Source organism: Lactuca serriola, chromosome 8 (assembly GCF_051521515.1).
Source record: "Lactuca serriola cultivar US96UC23 chromosome 8, Lser_US96UC23_V15, whole genome shotgun sequence".
Lineage (NCBI taxonomy): Eukaryota > Viridiplantae > Streptophyta > Magnoliopsida > Asterales > Asteraceae > Lactuca > Lactuca serriola.
In genome coordinates, this window is record NC_136415.1 from 19,522,131 (window position 1) to 19,537,217 (window position 15,087).

The 15,087-nt window shown below is 38.0% G+C and overlaps 1 non-coding gene across 1 annotated transcript; it reads right to left on the reverse strand.

The window, feature by feature from the left end:
• Nucleotides 1–14,559: 14,559 nt before the first annotated feature.
• LOC145071911 (small nucleolar RNA R71) lies at nt 14,560–14,666 on the reverse strand. Its single transcript, XR_013690873.1, has one exon. It is a non-coding gene; the product is annotated as a small nucleolar RNA R71 (small nucleolar RNA).
• Between the last annotated feature and the right edge of the window lie 421 nt (nt 14,667–15,087).

A 15,087-nucleotide genomic window follows, 5' to 3' on the forward strand; every position in this document is an offset into this window, starting at 1 on the left:
GTAAAATTGTTAATTTTAGATCCGAGAGTATGGATTGTGTCGTTGTGGGGATCGATGGGGTGTGGTAAAATTGCTTATATGAGGTGAAATTGTGTGTATTGTGAGTTCTAAAATACATATATGATATAACAATGTGGGATTGAAATCTCTATGTGCTCACCATGTTTCCCAACCTGACCCACTCAATTTATTTGAATCACAGGTACCGATGTAAAGATACATTACACTAAGAGATTAAAGGAGATGTAAATCATTAGTGCAAATGAATATAAGATTTGTTTATGCTTATGTTTCTATATTGACAATGGCACCCCAAAGCTTTAAATAAAAATACATTTCTTCGGAAATGCTTTGATAACATCATTATCATGTTTTCTGCGAACAAATTCCACAATACTACTTTTCAAAAAGGATACTCTGATTTTTAAATAAGCATAATAAAATTTTTAAAATGACCGTGATTGGGGATGTCACAGTTGGTATTAGAGCATTAGTTTAAGCGAACTAGGAATTTGTAGGAAATTTCTAGACTTAAACTTAGAATGCTAAGCACTGATTGTGAGACAGGTATCTTCTATATATAGGATGTATGCCTGAATAGACACGAGCACTAGCTTATTTAGGGGAGGTGCCTAAATTGCTTTAATGTGCTAAATGATTTATGTTATAATATGCTTTATGATGCTATCAGATCTATGGTCTATTGCCGACCGGAGCTGGAAATTTTATATGTTCAGATTTCTAAACGTTTAATTAAGATATTAGAACTGACATATAACATTTTTGGAATGATAAAGAGATTTTTACGTCTATCGTTAATAATGCTTTCCCTATCTTAATTCTCTTCATTACACAATGAACGTCTGATTTGGTGTATAGATTGACGTGGTGAGAACTCGAAGCGGATTGGGAAACGATAACCAGCAGCTTGAGCTACGAGTGATTGAGCGTGCACTAGAGGTAGCAGCTGCATCCGAGCCAATCACAATGGCAAGAGTACAGGCAATGATACAAATGATGTTGGATCATCAAATGGAAGAGACGAGGCTTCTACTTGGACAGAATAGGGGTGAACCTACTGTGCCTGTTATACAACCTGAACTGAACATTAAACAGTCGGAGGAAGGAAACTATAGTGAGACTGTCAGTCAAGATGAGCCACGAATGGTTAGAAGAAACCAACCCAATGGAGGAAATGATGGACGTGGATGAAAGTACAAGGATTTCATGGCATCCAAGTCACCAAGTCCTCTGGAAGCCCAACACCGGTGGAAGTCATGGATTTGATATCTATGATGGAGATGATGTTTGAAAGTTACGATTGCAGCAACAAATAGAAGATGGCTCTCGTGGTTACACTGTTTAAGACCGGGGTATTAATCTGGTGGAAGCTACTAGCAGATACCATACCCAAGGGAGAAGATAGAAAGATGTCTTGTGAAGACTTTTTGGTGCAACTGAAAATGCAGTACTACTCTGAGTAGGATATACTAGAGATCAACGAGTTTCATAATCTAAAGAAGGGAAGAATGAGCATCAGCGAGTATGATGCAAGTTTTATGGAGAAAACGAAGCTTATTCTTTATTTATTTGCAACAAAACTCTCCAAGGTCAAAAAATTTGCTAATGGATTACCAGCAGACCTCGGTCCAATGGTCAAACAAGAAACCACCTTGAAAACCGACATCTAGGCAGCTAAGAATGTAGATACCCAGATAAGAAAAAAGGGTCTAGCAAAAGATAAGGCAGGAGAAAAGAGGAAGATTGAGGTATCCTCAAGATCTAATAAGAAAGGGAGATTCTCAAAGTCTAACCTGGATGACCAAAAGTATGGAGCCAAGTGGTGTGAAAAGTGAAAGAAGAAGCATTATGGGAGATGTGATGGAGAAGTGACTTGTTACAAGTGTGGTAGGATCGGTCACTATTCCGAGAATTGTACGCTTAATGATAAGGTATGCTATGGATGCGGAGACAAAGGGCATATGTCAAAAGATTCCCCAAAGAAAAATGAAGCAGCAAGGCCAAATGCACCGCCAAAGCCAAAGGCAAGATCATTCCAGATGATCCTTGATGAAGCAGATGACAATACAAGGGATCAGGAGTGAGGGTTTATATATCTGAAGATCGAGATATAAAGTAACCATATAGATAGTATCATGTGGTGTAGCCTAATATAAGAGGCATGGTATAGGGTGAACTTGAATATCTATGTGATGGTTTCAAGAAATAATATGGACCTTGGTTATGTTATCTGTTGTGTTAAGTTGCAATATGATTTTTCTTGTGTGGTGACTTGGAGAACTGCGAGACAATACTTGGGACGAGTATGAGTAGGTGTGAAAGGTAGTAGAGGCTTATACTACCGGAAGCACAAGACTCGCACTTGGATCAAGGAAATTCACAAGGTTACCAAGGCACTAGTAATTGGTTCTGTTTTATTCATGTCTGTCATTACCATTGTTTCGGTAGACTACGAAGATGACTATTATTCTTACCCTGGTGGTCATATAATATCGATTCCGACTAAGATAAGTATTCTACGTGGTTCAGAGAACTAAGTTCGATATATCATCCGACTTAAACCAAAAGATTGAAGTGAAAGATAATCGAAGTGATCAATAGAAGTATCACAATCACCGTGAAAGTAAAAAGCTTATAGGTAAAAGTATTACATGCTAGAATGTCATTAGACCACATTAGAACAATAAGGAAGGTATCTTCCATTATAGAATCTAACTCAAAAAGACCAGAGTCTAAGCGTTGCATCATACAATGAGAGATTATTAGAACATGACCCATCAGCCTGTTACGGTAATCGAAGAAAATAACTTATCTTAAGTTAAGTATGTTAAGAAAGATCAAGAGTCTCCAATAAAGATTGATTCTGTAACTCAAGGTTACGATTGAAAGTGATAAAGAGCGAGTGCAAGATTGCGCATCGCCAACAGTCAAGGAGTCCTAAAGTTAGATACTCATTTAAAAGGACATAAGAGTAACGATTACCACCTAGGATGGAAAGGAAATGTATGGAGTCATTATACAAGTCCTATCTCGTTGATGATTCTGGGACGTAATCATCCTAAGGGAGAGAAAATTGTAACGCCCACATATTCAGGCTAATCAATTTAGAGACAATAAACATTAAAAATGACTTTTTGATAGAAGATTATTTAGAGTAAATAATCTTAACCAAAGTTATAGTATGTTACAAGGATTCCGTACATATAAAGAACGCTGAAATCCGACTAACGAAGAAGTTATGACCCATCGAAGTTTTGCGACAAAACCGGCACGGCTCCGCGCAACGTAAAAAGTGAATTTTTAATAAACTGATTTTTAGCCTTAACGATCTAAACAAAAGTCATAGTAGACGTTAAACCGATAGAGTGCATATAGAGAATGTCAAAATCTGACTTCGCTTGAGGATGTTATGATTTTTCTAAGATTTAGCATAGCAGTACACAGTCCGGAAATCAAATTTTAGATCGATCGATCAATAGCCGACACAACCTAAACGAGAATCAAAGATATCTTCAATAGGAGCTCAAGGATATAAAGACAATCGAAAACGGACGTCGGATGACAAAGTTATAAATTTTTAAAGGACTTTAACTGTCTAAGCTTGTTAAAATATAACTTTAAAAAAATAAATTCAAAATTAGCCAACGGAGTCTAAGAGAAAGTTATAGATCACGTCGCTACCTATGGATGGATATAAAGAACGTCAAAAATGGGTATTGTATGCAAAAGTTACGGATTTTAGAAGATAATTAATGTTTATGATTAACCAGCGAGTGACACGTGGCAAGATCTGGGCCACGCCTTCGTCCTCACGGATTTGCACGAGATTGTGACATGTGCCAAGAGTACACCCAACGTAGCTCCATGTATGCCCAACATACGCGGGAGCTGGCAGCCTATAAATAACACTCGTTTTTCCTCATTTCTCCACACCAATTCACTCCAACTCTCTCCCAAACACCCCCAAACCCTTAAGGTTTCTCCTTAGCACCTCTTAGGTGTTAGTAGCGATTCCTGGAGCGCCGGAAGGTTCTGAGAAAACGATATTTCAGCTCAGAAGTTCTGCTCACACAGAGCCTGGTTCCTCGCTAAACTCCATTGTAAGTGAGTTATGCTTACCTTATTTTAAGTTAACTTATGTTTAAGTTCATTATCGTTATTATGAACCTATAAGCAATATTTATCAGTGATTCTAAGTCGTTATATTGATTTATCTACTTACGCGGATGATCTATAGGTTGTGATTTAGTGAGGTATTTAAAGTGGGATTTCCAAACAATATACTTCGTATACCAAACGGACCCTACATCCGATATGATCCTATATGGTTATTCCTTACTTGATAGATCGTGAAGTATACTTGGAGTTAATGATAAATCTAGACTAATATTTAGTCACAATAAATATTAGACTAAAAACTTAGCGATAATAATGCTAGATTTTGTCGAAGGAAAAGACGATTATTAGAAACGAAGCGCTGCCCGAATTTTGAGTCGTCGCTTTAACAAGTGATTGCATAGTCCCTTTCATGAACATGATTTTAATACAAGTATTAATTAAAGTATTACATATTTGTTTATGTGTAAAATATTTGATAATGTCTTAAATACGTGTTAAGAGCATATCTGACAACATATAATGATTTAGGATACAGAGTAAACATAAATTAATTACGAGAAATATTGGGTAGTATCTTCTTATGAGTACAAGTGAGATATAGACAAACGGTAGAACTTTAAAATTTGTCATTAATCTGAGAGCATGGATTAGACATAGTCATTCGTCCCTAGTCCGAGAGTATGGAGTGGACATAGTCAGTTGTCATTGATCCAAGAGCATGGATTAGACATACCTGATCCAGGAGTAGGGATTAGGTAAAGTTGTTAATTTTAGATCCGAGAGTATGGATCGTGTCGTTGTGGGGATTGACGGGGTGGGGTAAAAATTGCTTATATGAGGTGAAATTGTATATATTGTGAGTTCTAAAATGCATATATGATATAAAATTGTGGGATTGAAATCCCTATGTACTCACCAGGTTTCCCAACCTGACCCACTCAGTTTATTTGAATCACATGTATCGATGCGAAGATACATTACAATGAGAGATTAAAGGAGATGTAAATCATTAGTGCAAATGAATGTAAGGTATGTTTATGCTTATGTTTCTTTAATGACAATGACATCCCGATGTTTTAAATAAAAATACATTTCTTTGGAAATGCTTTGATAACATCGTTATCATGTTTTCTCGGAACAAATTCCGCAATACTACTTTTCAAAAATGATACCCTGATTTTTAAATAAGCATAAATAAAATTTTACAATGACCGTGAATTTGAGGATGTCACATAGTGGCCAAATAATGAAAATTTTAAGACTTCGATGTTCAAAAAAGTCAATATTCATATTAATCAAAGTGGGTTTGGTGGTCAAACAAAATATCAAAAAAGAAATTTAGTAGAATCTAACATTTTTGGTATAATTATTTGTGACGTCACAAAAATTTCTAAGTAAACTTTCATTTTAAAACCACAAGAAGTACTTGATACCATAAACATAAAACTATAAGCACACATCTTAGTGAGTTTCCCCAGAATACCTCATGTGACATCCCCAAAATCACGGCCAGAAAAGACCGGTTTCATTTATGCTTTTAAAATAATTTCAAAGTAAATCCATTGATTTAAAAGAGTTGCGGAATTTGTCCCCAAAACATTACATGATAAAATAAGATTTATCAAAGCATTTCTTAAAGTAATGTATTTTCATTATATATCAAAACTCGGGATGTCATGTTCCGATACAGACACAAAAGCATAAACAATAAAACATAGACCTTACACAGTTATATATAACTACTGTTCTATAAACAAAAACATCTTCATAAGTTCTCCAACTTATGCTCTCGCGCCACTACCTATAATACAAAGAAGCTGAGTGGTTCAGGCTTGGGAGCCTGGTGAGCATATAGGGTTTTCAATCCACAATAAATAATTATATTCAATTCACCAATCAACAATAACCCGATTACCCATTCTCGTTATCCTCACTTTACGTCCCTATGACAACCACTATTACCAGGGACCTAATCTAGGATTTTTATCGGTATGGACATTACTGCAAAGGGGTTTCCTCAACAATAGATATCCTAAAGGCAACCATGAGGGGGATAGAATACATCAAATGAACACCCAAGTTCACCAACACCTACAGGTTATGAGCATGCCAGCATTCCACAGGACAGTCTAGAAAGAGTCCGTGCTTGTCATCCATATTCTGTTAAATGACTAGATCACAATCACATCGAGGCCTCTCATCAATTTATCACACATCAACTATCTACACAAGTTCTACCCAACATTTCTATAGATAACAACATACATATGCATTCATATGCAACTTAAAAACTGATAAGATACTCATTCAATACTCATCCCAAATAAACAGATAACATATATATACACGTATATTTATACACACGTAACACGTATTCTAAAGTAGATACTTCATATCTATGTGTTAGAAGAAAGGGAATATACACTCACTTGATCAGAAGATGATCGGACAACACTATGGCTTTAAGAGTAGTATTTCTTTGGTGAAACCGGGAAATTTCATAAAAACCGGGCTTCTCGCGGGCAGAGTTTCGGCTTGGAAACTTTACTTCTCGGCATCTTCAGGGCTTCGGGACTTGCTTCGGGTCTCGGGATGATACTGGGGCTTTGGGGGTGTAATTTGCACGTAGATCGATGAAATAAGGGTGAGAGAGAAGAGATTTTACAACCACAAACGGCTGCCCTTTGATATCTATTTATAGGGTGAAGTCTGTCGCGAACGCGGTGCGTAGGAGCGGGGTTCCGATCCTATCCCTTATCCGTTGAATTAGCATCGACGTGGCCAATCCGGAGCCAAGCACTGAACGCAGGGCATTCCCACTTTGGGATGCGTGCCTCGAACTTCAGAAGTTCATAACTTTCGCATATGATCTCCGTTTTCGATGTTATTTATATCCACGCGTAGGTGAGATTATACTCTACAACTTTCGTTTAGACTCCGTCAGCTAATTTTGAATTTTATTTTTATTATATTATTTTTAGTAGGCCGGGACAGGAAAACTCCGTTAGAAATTCATATCTTCTTCATCGGACATCCGTTTTCGTCTGTCTTTCTACCGTTGGACTACTATCGATGAGGTCTTCGATTCTCATTTAGATTGTTTTGGCTAGAAATCCCTCGATCTCAAATCCAAATTTCGGGTTGCATACCGCTAAGTCAAAACTTAGAAAAATCATAACTTACTCATACGAAGTCAGATTTAGACGTTCTCTTTATTCATGTTCTCGGTTTAACGTATTCTACAAATTTTGTTTAGATCACTAAGTCTAAATATCGCTCTATCGTAAATTCACTATTTACGTCATGTAATGTCGCGTCGGTTCTGTCGCGAAACTTCGACAGGTCATAACTTCTTCGTTATAACTCGGATTTCGACATTCTATATATATTTGGAAACCTCGTCACGACCACTATGTCTTCATGTATTGATATTAGGTTTATCTAATATATTATTTTTACGCTTATTTTTATTCTTAATTCATTTAAGCCACACAATTAAGCATAAAACACATAATACTCAAATAATACATTCTTATTATTTCAAAATGAGTTACAAAGGTTAACCTAGACTATTACATCATCATTAATGTTTGGCCCAGAAACACGGGCGTTACACCCCATACCATACATACATAACAGTTCAAAACTAAATTGGGTCTATTTCACCCCCTTCGATATCTTTCAACCGATATTGGGTCTATTTCACCCTTTCAGTATCTTTTAACCGGTATTGGGTCTATTTCACCCCTTCGGTCTCTTTTAACAAGTATTGGGTCTATTTCACCCCTACAACTAAGCATATAATCATATCAGCAAGAGTTACAAAGACAATGAGCACATATAGACATATCAGCAAGTGTTATAGAGACAACTATCATCCTACCAACATAATCTATTGGGCTTATATTGGTGCCTTCGACCTACAAGTATAGAGAAGAGATTCACCTAACAATCGATGATCAACTGCTACTGCTCCTACTGTCGTGAGTACAGATGCTACAAACCACCTATACAGCCATTCAAATTACAAACCTTAGTTTCCTTTCCAAAACTAGGCGTTTGACCAAAAGTCAATGCAAGTCAAAATTCAAAGTCAACAGTCAAGGTTAACCCTCTACGTCAGGGCCTTCATACGAAAAAACAGACGCATTTTCCCCAGTTAGCACATCGTGTCAACCTAGGCCATACCGTGGGCACTAGGTTTAAAACGTCTTAATAGGTTAACCTGAATCCTTCAATTCTAAAGGTTCCAAGGTCCATATCTGATCATTCCTACTGTCCAAATAGATAAATTTTCCACCTTTATCCATTGAGATCCGCCAAGAGGTCTTCTAATGGTCCATCAAGCACTTAATTTCGAAAGCCCTTATTCCAACTTCTCCAAAATGCTTCTAGGACTCCTAATGGTCCATAAAAATCCAAAATTTATAGACATGCATGACCCATGCATGTCCTTCTTCAAACTAGGTTAAAAAGGAACAAAATTACCCAAAATCCATGCATGGATCTCGTCTTATTACAAAATTCCAGATCTATAAGATATGACATTCAAGGGACATAGATAAACCATAAAGTTGCATACTTTATCTCTTAATATCACTGAGACCACTCCAAAAAGGACCAAACATGCTCCAAAACCTAGATATATGAAGAAGAACACCAAAAGGTTGAAGCTTGAAGACTTACAAGGAGTCTTGAAGATGCACACAAATAGAGGAAAGGATTACTTGTTGAACCAAGCACTAATTATTATTCTTCTTCTTTCAAAACCACCACAAGTTTACGAAAATGAGCACAAGAGCACTAAGAAGGGTTAGTGTTAGGGTCTCTAGGTTGAGAGTGATGGAGGTTGAAGATAAGCAACCCTAGCCTCCTCATTTTCCTTTAAATACCCAAAAAATTAGGGTTATCAGTGTCGCGACGTCGTGGCCAATAGATGTCACTTCATGGGTATCATTAAATGATCCACAAATCTTCTCGCATTGACACATCGTGGGATACCTTCACCACGACATTGTCACCTCCAAAGTTGAAATATATTAGAACTAAGTACCTCCAAGAATCCGGATGTTGCATTATTCCTCTGATTAAATCTCAATACTCTCTTTCAAAATAAGAAAAAAAACTATTGATTATTAATATTTGACTTCTTAAAACGAGTTCTCACCAGAGATGCTTTTACTAGTACAATTGCTATGATTCATAGTAAAGGAGTAAAAATCTCGTTAATGTCCTAGTCGCTAAGAAAGAAATGCAAAATTTAGAACCGACATTGGTCTAGAAATTGGATCGAATCGACTAGAAGTGTTGTTTATACACAATGTTTGGTCATGCATTCATGAGCTCCAACCAAAGGATCACAAACCACTTTGGTCATGCATTCATGAGCTCATACCAAAGGATCACCGACACTGTAGAGACTGTCATCGGGTCACGACCACCGAACATCTATATCTCTCTTTGTAGATTTGATTGTTTTTCCTTTATTTTTTCGTAATTCATGTTTTTCTATACTTTATAATAAGGGTTTATGTCATTATAGCCCAACTAAGTTTTGACTTTTCTTTTAAATAGTCACTATAATTTTTTTTTTGTATTTTAACTCACTAAACTTTCAAGTTACGAGTTAAATAGTGGAATATCCCCAAAATGAAGGAGTCATCCGGTGGTATAGGTGAATTGGCATCTACATGACACTTTAGTTGACTGATATGGTCCACATGGTGCCCACGTGGATATTTTCTGTTAAAATACAAAATTCAAAACTCTCTTTTCACCTAAGAAAAATCGGTGACCCACAAAACCTTTGTTCATATTTTTTTCTTTTCTAGAAATATAATCGAACACCGAATTGATTATGGCGACAACGAACAATAGTGATGGTGAACACCTCTGTTATCTCCCTACGCTGCCTTGATAGCATTATCTTGCTATCATCATTCTCCTCCCAAAATCAGTTATGCAACTCCAAAGATATTGCCATTTATCCTCATTTACCCGCATTTCATCAACCTAAGTTGTCTACGGTGCCAAAACATGAATCGAAGAACCAAAAGGGGAAATTGCCTCAAAATTGAGGATTTCACACCACCGCTGCTTTTCCCCATCACCATCAATCAAATCCAGGTTCAAATAATGGTGTAACATACCCTTTCTACTTCACATTCGTTTTTAATTTCTAATAGATTGCTTTAGGGTTTGTTCCTCCCGGAAACCAAAATTCTGAGTGTAAATCAAGCCTCCCGTGGTAGTGTTGCTCTTGTCGCAAACAACAACAATAGGTACCAAGTGGAACATCTCTTTCTTCGGCTTCAGCTGTAACTCTTTTTGAGCTTGTAGTTTTGCTAACAATCTTCATATTCCCAAACTCTTGTCTTCAATGTCGATGGAGTTTGAATGATCAATACTTTGGGATCTAATGAGATGCCCATCTTCAAATGCTTGTTCCAGAGCTTCTCTGAGTTGTTTTCTTGTAATTTTTGAAGAATTGATGGGTTTCTGTTGAATCCTTCATGGCTACCATCTTTTTTTTCTATACTTTTTATCCGAAATTAAAAAAGAATATTGGGATATGATCGGTTTCCAGGGTGAAATATGCATGAATGGTGAATCAATAAGATGAAAAATGATTAAAAAGATGAAGAAGAATATGGGTTTTGGGTTTTCTTGTATTTATTTTGTTTTTTTATCCCATTTAATTTCCACTAAAAATGCAACATAAAAGACTAAACATGTAAGCATCACACTTTCAGAGGAGGAGGTGACGTGGAGGCAACAATGGCCTTATAACCAGGTATAATGGGTTAAATGGCCTTAGTAACATGTAGCACCTGGTTCCTGGTATGCAAAATTTATCTAAGTATTTTACATTTTTAGCCTTGGACTTGGCGAGTTGTAGGCCCGACTCGCTGAGTGGAGACGGGTTAGGGAGCACGTTTAAGTTGGCGACTCGGCGAGTCCCAGCTGTCTGATGAAACCCTAAATTTTAAGGGTTTGCACCCTATTTAAACCTTCTTATCCGCCCCCAAGCTCGCCCCCTTCACCCTCAGAGCTCTCTACTTCGTCCAAGCCTTGTTCCTTGTGAGATTGAAGCATTTTGGTGTGTTTTCTTGAAGATTTTGTGAGGAAAGAAGAGTAGATCAAGAAGAGAAGAAGGAGGCCAGGCATCCTTGTGTTATCTCAGTGATTTCCTTGAGGTATAACTCAGTTTCCCCCTGTTTTCATGCTTATAGTCCCTTATAGCTCCATGAAAGTCCTTCTTGAGCATTTCCCCAAGCTTGATTGTGTATTAGGGTTCGTAGTAAGTTGTTTAGCCTATAGATCTAGGCATGATTGAGCTCCAGGAGCTTGGATCTACTGCCTTTATGGAGCCATATTGCATGAAAACCCTAGATCTACTCTTTTGGTGCATTTTGAGCCCTAAAACCTTCATTGGTGTTTATTTACACGTAAATTTGGAAACTTTACGTGTTAATCAAGCCTTACAAACCCAGATTTATGAATGACATGAGCTGGATTCAAGCAAAATCGAGTATATAGTATTTTCATGTGGCAGACTCAGCGAGTCGTTCATCGGACTCGGCGAGTCGAGTCGCGAGTCCCCGAGTTTTCCCCCTTTTTGTGTTTGCGGGTTGGGGTAGTGAGTCATAGGGTGTGACTCAGTGGGTCGGAAGCTGGACTCACTCATGAAGTAACTCGGCGAGTCAATGCCATGACTCGGCGAGTTCAAGGCAATCTTCTTGCCTCAAGAACAGACTCGGCGAGTTGTTCATACAACTCGGCGAGTCTTAGCATAGAGTGTTCTTCGGATGAAGATGAACTCGACAAGTTGTTCATACAACTCGGCGAGTAGGATGAAGGGCTATTGGACTTTGGTTTAGAAGGAAAACTCGTCGAGTCAATGCCTAACTCGACGAGTAGAGACGCCCTTATGGTCAGACAAAGGGATAGGGACTCGGCGAGTTGGCAAGCCAACTCGGCGAGTCGGGTCAATTGAAAGTTGACTTTGACTTTGACTTTTGGTTTGGTTAGGGGTAAATGGTCACTTCACCCTGAGGTCGGTTAGCAGTATTTGACTGAGATTTTTGTAGGAATTATAGCCGGAGGATTTCCGGAGCAGCAGCATCAGAAGACATTCAGTTCCCACACCAATCAGCAGCTACTTTGAGGTGAGTTACTGATATTGCCATATTTATACTTATTTTTAGGCAATATTTAAGTACATTTTTATTAATAAATTGATAATATGTTTAGAATAATGATACTTATGAGTTTAAATTGTTATTTTCAGTCAATATAAAGGATTTTCGAAGAGAGGGACCAAAGGTGACAAAATGGGGAACATGGGAGGCTTGGAAGACAAGAAAATAATAAATTCACGATAAGCGCTCAATTCACGACGTGGCGATGCAGCCCACGACGTGGCACGGGTGTTCCAGAAGATAAACATCGCGACGCGGAGGATTTCCTTGAAGGATACGGATTGCTTGAAGCCCACGACGTGGCGCAACCTAGCCACGACGTGGCGCGGGTTTTTAAGGATTATATAAGTCCTCCTGATTATTACGAAGAGAGAAGCTTTTGGCAGAAGAAAAAGAGTTCCAGGAGACGATTCAGAGCGAAAGAAAGGTTCTGGAAGAGGGTTTTCAACACCAAAAGAAGTAAAGTTAAATTTTAGTTAAACATGTCTTTTATTAGTTTTAGCTGTGTTAGTTTAATTACTATGATGAGCAGCTGAATCTAGCTACTCTTGTTTAGATAGATGAAGCTTTAAACTTATGAATAGTTATATGATTATGGATTGAGCTTAGTTGGTAAAAATTTGCTTGTGTTTGATTTGTATAACCTAGCATGTTAATATTTGTTTATCTAATTGCTTAATCGCATGTTCTGTGTAGCTTAGTGACCATTAAACTGCATGAACCTGTTAACCTAATAATTTAGTGAACATTGAATTGTTAGAGCTAGGATTGATCAATGTTAGTTAGTAATTAGAATAAATAAAGTTTAGCTGTGCTAGAGAACGTGAATTGTGATCATAATTGTGTTTACACCACAAATCTTACATAGCATATTTACATCCATAATTAGTTCTGTGTTTAATTATGTGTGAACATACATGGTTTGACATGAATTAGTTAAGTATTGGTAAGATAGAACTAAATTACTAATATAACTAAAAACCAACTTAGTAATCCGTAATCGTTAGCTAGCCATAAGGGAGAAGTGGATTCAAACTAAACAAGAGTGTGTCTTTATTTATTGAATTTGATTTAAGTTCATCTGATCTTGTAAAACCAGAAAAAAACCCTTATTAAACTTGTTAAATAAATTAGGTTAATTTAATAGTAAGTAAATTAATTAGAACACCGTTCCCTGTGATCGACACCCGACTTACCCAAGCTATACTGTAATCTGACTAGGTACACTGCCTATAAGTGCATAGATAGTTAAGTTTGTTAGGTTATAAATATTAAAATTAGTGGGTACTTTTGTGCACATCAAGTTTTTGGCGCCGTTGCCGGGGAACGGCTTAGTTTTTAGCTTATTTATTTGCATTAAATTAATCGATCATTCATGTGGAGTCAAAGCCACAAAAAGTTAATTTTTCAGCAAAATAAAAATTTTCTGTTTATCACAGAGTCCACGACGTGGCCATATACTTGCCACGACGTGGACAGTCAAAAAAAAATTTAAATTTTAGTTTGTATTTAGTTTTTCTTATTTTAGTTCAGTTTTACGTTTTAGTTTAGCAAGTTGCAGGAGTTCATGACCAGAAGCTCAAACACACACTTGGTGCCACCATTGGAAGACCCCGAGTCTGCACTTCACAAGAAAAAAATGCCCTTGCAAGAATTGAAGTCAGCCTTTTCTAGGAAGTCGGGAAAGAAGACAGGAGAGTCAAGTTCATCAACGAAGCACAAGAGCAATCTTGAGCATTTGGATCATACACCCGTGCAAACCGAGTCCGAATACTATACCGAGCCAGAATTTGAAGAAGACACAAGTGAACCCGAGAACGAGCCAAGGAACGAGATGGCAGCAATTGAAGAAATGTCCATGGGAGCATACAAGAAGCGGATCCGAGAAGATATGGGTCCCGGTTTAATCCAACCCGCAATACCTGCCACTGCCACCTTTGAGCTGAAGGGACACATATTGACTGTGCTGAAGGACATCCCATTTTTCGGGAAAGGTCGTGAGGCTGCTTTTAAGCATCTAGATAAAGTCAACGACATTGCAGATTACTTCAACGTCCCAAATGTCAACAGGAACACAGTCTTGCTTAGGATGCTTCCCATCACTTTCAAAGGAGCTGCTAAGGAGTGGTTAAAAGCACTCCCACCGGGTACAATCACCACTTGGGCTCAGATGCGTGAGCAATTCCTGGACCAGTTTTGCCCACCATCCAAAATAGCCAAACTCAAGAAGGCAATAGCCAACTTTGAGCAACAGCTGGGGGAGTCGATATACGAAGCATGGGAGTGGTACAAGGGCTTACTCAGAAATTGCCCTCAACATGACCTAAATGTGCAGCAAGAGATGTCAATCTTTTATGATGGGGTCAATGTGATGACAAGACAACTCCTTGATTCTCAAGGACCGTTGACAAAGAAAAATCCAAGGGAGGTCAAGGAGCTAATTGAAGAATTCGCGAAACACTCCCGCGAATACCATAACCCGAGGCAAGATGGAAGCAAAGGCGGTGGAGGGGCCCAAACTGAAGAAATTGCAGCTGTCATGGCCATGCTGAATAACATGGATCGCAGGATAACACAAATGGACCAGTCGATACATGCCTTAAGAGTGGGGTGCGAGCGATGCAGTGGTCCACACTTGACCAAGGACTGCAATGTGGATGAGTTTGGGAACAGAAAAGCTCAAGTGTGCTACTCTAGTGGGGATAAGTTTGATGAGGACTGGAGGAAACCGAAGAAGGAGTGGCTA